Genomic DNA, 6,000 nt, shown 5'->3' on the forward strand with positions numbered 1-6,000 from the left:
GACTGAGCCAAAGAAAGTGGAAGAAGCTCTTCAAGATGCTGATTGGGTGCAAGCATTGCAGGAAGAGTTAAATGAATTTGAAAGAAACAAAGTCTGGACCCTAGTGCCAAGACCAAAGAATAGATCTGTTGTTGGTACAAAGTGGGTATTCAGAAACAAAACTGACAGTGATGGCATAATTATAAGGAATAAGGCAAGGCTGGTTGCAAAAAGATATTCTCAACAGGAGGGAATTGATTATGATGAAACATTTGCACCAGTTGCTAGGTTAGAAGCCATAAGGATATTTTTGGCTTATGCTACTCACAAAAAGTTTACTGTCTTTCAAATCAATGTGAAAAGTGCTTTTATCAATGGAGAATTGGAGGAGGAAGTATATGTTGAATAACCTCCAGGCTTTGTAGATTCCAAACATCCTGATTATGTCTACAAGCTTGATAAAGCACTTTATGGACTTAAGCAAGCTCCTAGAGCATGGTATGAGACTTTAGCTCAGTTTCTTCTGGAAAGTGGATTTAACAGAGGAACTATAGACAAAACATTGTTCTACCTCAACCATGGAAAGGACTTACTTCCGGTCCAGATTTATGTTGATGATATCATTTTTGGGTCTACAAATGACAGACTTTGCAAGAAGTTTGCCAAACTGATGCAGTCAAGGTATCAGATGAGTATGATGGGGGAACTTAGCTATTTTCTGGGCCTTCAAGTCAAGCAGAATGAAGAAGGCACTTTTATTTGTCAAACTAACTACACCAGAAACTTGCTGAAGAAATTTGGAATGCAAGATTGTTCAAGTGCATCCACTCCCATGGCTACTGCAACAAAACTGGATAAGGATACTGGTAAATCAGTAGATATTACTGATTACAGAGGTATGATTGGCTCTCTACTCTATCTAACTACTAGTAGACCTGATATCATGTATGCTACATGTCTTTGTGCAAGATTTCAAGCAGATCCAAGAGAACCTCACTTAACAGCTGTGAAAAGAATTTTCAAGTATCTTAAGGGAACAGCTGATCTGGGATTGTGGTATCCCAGAGAATCAGATTTTAAACTAATAGGTTACTCAGATGCAAATTTTACAGGTTGCAAAATTGACAGGAAAAGCACAAGTGGAAGCTGCCATTTCTTGGAGGCAGATTGGTTTCTTGGTTTAGCAAGAAACAAAAGTCAATTTCCACATCAACTGCAGAAGCAGAGTATTTAGCTGCAGGAAGCTGTTGTGCACAGATTCTTTGGATGAAGAATTAGTTACTGGACTATGGGTTAACATATTTCAAAATCCCTATTTACTGTGATAATCAAAGTGCTATTGCTATGACAGGTAATCCAGTTCAACACTCTATGACAAAGCACATCAGCATCAGGTACCACTTCATCAGGGAACATGTGGATGAAGGTACAGTGGAATTGCACTTTGTTCCAACAGATCAACAACTAGCAGATATCTTCACAAAACCATTGTGTGAAGCTACCTTTACAAGATTGGTAAATGAACTTGGAATGGTTTCAGGTTCTTTTTCTAAATCTGTTTAGTTTTGTTCTGTTGCATCAGACTATATGATCAGTATTTACAGAATTTAATCTCTTTGTGTATTCTGTACTTAATTGAAAAATGTGTTTAAGTACTGACTGTTGTCTGATATATGTTTCTAAACTCTGATAAGTGATATGTCTGTTTAAGTAACTATTCGTTTTTACTGCATGTCTGACAGGTGTCCAACGGTTACATTTTTTTCAAAAGTATAAGTAAGACAGAGAGAGGATTTTTTAATCTTTTATTTCCTTTCATACTTTTTCTCTCTATTTGCTTTTACTCTCTTTCTTCTTTTAACGTTGGTTTTTCATACAGACATTCTATCAAACACCTAACAGGCACTTATAAATCTCGATTAATTTCATGGCACCTAAGGATTTAATCATTGATGGAGCTAAATTTGTTCTGAACAACTATGCTGCAATTCTTGATAATACTGAAGCTCTGTCTGAATTGCATTTTGTGCAAGATCTTCTTGCACACAGTGAAATCGGGTATGCATTGACCCAACCTTCAGTCTTCTCAAGCCAACAAGTTCTGACACTTTGGAGGACTGGAAACTTTGATAATGGTGGTCAAAATGGTACTCCTAGTATTGTTTTCGAAGTGGGTGATTCTCCATATGCAGTCACTCCTGGTACAATACGCAAGGCTCTACATCTCCCAGAAGGATGTACTTTTTTCAATTCCAGAGGAATCAGCTCTTCAGGAATTAATGGCCAGTTTGGGGTATGAACAGAGTTTGGCAAAGCTTGGGCAGTTGAAACGGGCTCATATCAGAAGGGAATGGAGCTTCTTCTTCGACTGCATCACTAAAGCTTTTGGGAACAAGTGTTCGAATTTTGATGCCATCCCCATAATGAGTCAGCACATCGGGTATGCCATTATAAACCAAACTCATTTTGATTTTGCAACTGCTATAATATGTTTTATTGGGGATAGGATGACAGAGGATAGGAATGTTGTCTACTTTGCTAGATTCTGTCAACTTATATATACTTTTTGTACTGATGAACCTCGACTAACCAGTACCTTAACTCCACCTTTCAAAGTTGCAAAACGTTACTTTAATGACCTGGTAAATGCTGACACTAAGAAACAAGTGATTAGACCTTTACAGATTCCTCAGTCTGTAAAATAGATCTTAGTAAATGCTGATCCTGATTCCTATAGATCTGTTTATCCTGATGTTCAACCAACAACCACCTCCCAAATACCACAACAACCATCAGAACATACCACTCATACTACTCAACCAACCCTCGGGCAATATATCAAATCCTATCTCTCCACTTCACAGACAGTTCAACCCTCATCCTCAGCACCTACTGTGAAGCCTTCATCTTCCAAGCCTAAGAGGACAAAGACTGTTCCTCAAACACCTCAAAAGAGGAGGATTGCTTTGAGAGATGAGTCAGATAGTGAGGAACGGATTTCTACATCAGAACCTGTTGTCAAAGAAGCTGAGAAAGTTTCTTCTCAGAAGGATTCTGGAATTGGGGGATCTAAGCTTCTCAAAAGGTTTAGAAGAATGACTGTTGCTGAAACTCCCAAGGAATCCATATTTTCAAAAAGATACAAGAAACATAGGGCAAAAAGGCCTGTTTCAGATGATGAAGAAGCAGCAGCTAAGGAAGAAGATCAGGAATCTCTGATCTCACAAGAAAAGGAATCTACTAAAGTCACTACTTCTCCATCAACTCCATCTTATGAAGCTGTTACTGAAAAGGCCAACACACCAGTTGTGTCTCCTGTTCAAAAGTCTGTATCTCCTGTTAATATAGGCACAAGTGCTGATATAAATATCCAGACCTTGGTTGTGCCTGAATTCCTTTGCTTAGAAGCTCCAACAGCAACTAATCCATCAACAACACCTGTTTCTGATGCTGCTCAAACTCCAGAATTATCTACTACACCTTCTCTGCATCTAGATGCTGATGATCAGAATATAGGTGAGCATCAGGATATGGCTGTTGATCAGAACTTGGAACCAGATCATCAATTAGAGGATGGTGAAGCCTCCATTGCTACTCACACTGTTGTTTTATCAGAAGATACTGATTCTGTAAGTTCTGATGCTGCAAATGTTGGAGATACTGGTGATGCTGCTCCAAATGCAGATGCTGATGAAGCAGGTCCTTCAGGACATGCCCCTCAACAAACTGTTCTTAAATCTGAACTTGTTAAGAAGTTTGTTACCAGAGAAGCACCAGTGCTTTGGAGTGAAACTCCTGCAGGACAGGAGTGGACTAAGGAATGGAACTCAGTTTCCTGTGTTCCATCTGCAAAGCATCTGGCTGAGCACTTGACAAAAGCTGATGAAATGTTAAATTCTGATGATTTCAAAACCCAGCTTAGAGTCACTACATTGAGTACTAAACATCTACAAGGTCTCCATTCAACTACTCATGCAGAGCTACACAAGATTCAGGAAGAATTCATCAAACAGGACCAAATTCAGAAAATTGACAAGAAAAAGTTCTTCCAACCTACCTTTGACAGGATTGCTTATATTGAGAAGACTCAAGAGAAACAACAAGCTCAGATTGATGATATTCTGCAAAATCAAGCTTCTCAGCAATCTCAACTAACTGAAATCCAAGCCTCGGTGGAATTGCTTGTCTCTCTTCTACTACCTGTTGATGCCAAAACGGGGGAGAAAGTAATTAAGTCCAAATGCACGACTGACAAGACACTGAAAGGGAAGGATGATGAAAAGGATGATCAAGGAAACTCTAGAATGGGTAGAGGTCATAGTCAAGGTAGAGGTTTCTCATCAAGAAAAGCTGAAATCACAAGTCACAGGACAAGTTCTGATACTGGAAAAAGAATTAGTTCTGCTACTGGTAAAAGGATAAGTTCTGATGAACTTTTAGATCTTGATGAAGAAATGTCAAGACAGTTATTTCTTCAGGAAAATCCAGGAATGGACTTGGAGAGTTTAATGGAAGAAGAAGTCAGACTTAAATCAGAAAAAAGTCACATCTAAATCTGAAGCTTCTGGTAAAAAGACACTTCCAAAACTCAAAGGCATTGTGATAAAAGAAAGGACAAATACTGAAGCAACATTGGTTAAATCACAACCACAGATAGATCCAAGATCCAAGGGTAAAGAAAAGGTTTGTGAACCTATCAAGGTTTATGTGCCTCCTGAGAATGAAGAAATCACTGATGAAAAGGATGATCTCGCTCTGACTTCAAGAAAAGTTCTTAAAATAACCTCTGACATGGCTCAAGTTGTTCAGAGTCAAGAGACAGTAAGTTCTGATATTCCAAAGAAGCAAGTAACCTCTGACATAGCTCAAGTTAACTTGATATCAGAAGATAGACCAAAGACACTCCTACCAGGATTCACTAAAGCAAAACAGACTCAACCTTTGAAGACTGCTGCAAGTGGTTTTGAAGCAAGAGTAGTTACTGGAAAGGAAGCAAGAGATAAAACTGGATTGGGAAGTGTTGATGAAAGAAGAATACAGAACACTACCAATGATCCAACTTCCTTGAGTGAACCAGGTATTGGAGCAACTCCTGAGAGATTGAATCAACTGGAATCTGTACAAATGGTTTACCATACCTACTTGAAAGAACACATCTTGTTGTACTTCTTGACAGATGGTAGGGTTTATCATATAAGGCAAAATGCCATTCCATTGAAGTATTTTGAAGAATTGGAGCATGTACTATTCTTACTTCAAGTGGATGACAAATTGACAGGAAGTGCTGTAAACTATTTGAAGGATCAGATTCAGAGACAGAAAAGGCTTTATTCTGTTAAGTCTGACAGCACATATGTTCCAAAGTACAGAGATCACAAGGGTGATATAGTTGAAATGAAGCCAAATACTGCTAAGATTATAACTACCTTTCTGGGTTACAGGGCTGTGGAATTCAATCTTGAGTCTGATAAAGCTTATTTTATCAGACTGGATTAGGATATAAGAAAAGCAAAGATTAATGATCTCAGGGCTGCAATCTTTCAAATTGGTGAAGATAATGCAGAGCTTAAAGATGCTAAAAGGAGGATGATTGATGAACTTAGATATGCTGAGAGATGTTTGTTGAAGAACTATCTCAGAACAACCCCTGACATCAGAGAGATCAGAAGATGAAGCCAAGTCAAGATCTACAACTGATTAAATTCTGATATTTGTACAAACTGAAGCTGTTATCAGAAGTTAAATATTGGTAAAGCTTTAAGGACTGTAAGTTGTAGTTATCTAGTCTAATTCTCATGCATTTGTACTTAATGTTTTTGACATCATCAAATATCTGTTAAACTTGTATATTATGCTAATTTACAAGTTGGGGGAGATTGTTAGATATATTTGATAATGTCATGGTTAATATGATTTATGTTCAGTTTTCAGATCTTACTTAAACAGGATAAATCAGTACTTACTGGAAGTCAGGACTTAAGGATATCAATACTTATATTATCAGGAGATAATCATCAGAAG

The sequence above is a fragment of the Apium graveolens genome, chromosome 2, assembly GCF_009905375.1.
Source record: "Apium graveolens cultivar Ventura chromosome 2, ASM990537v1, whole genome shotgun sequence".
Taxonomy (NCBI): domain Eukaryota; kingdom Viridiplantae; phylum Streptophyta; class Magnoliopsida; order Apiales; family Apiaceae; genus Apium; species Apium graveolens.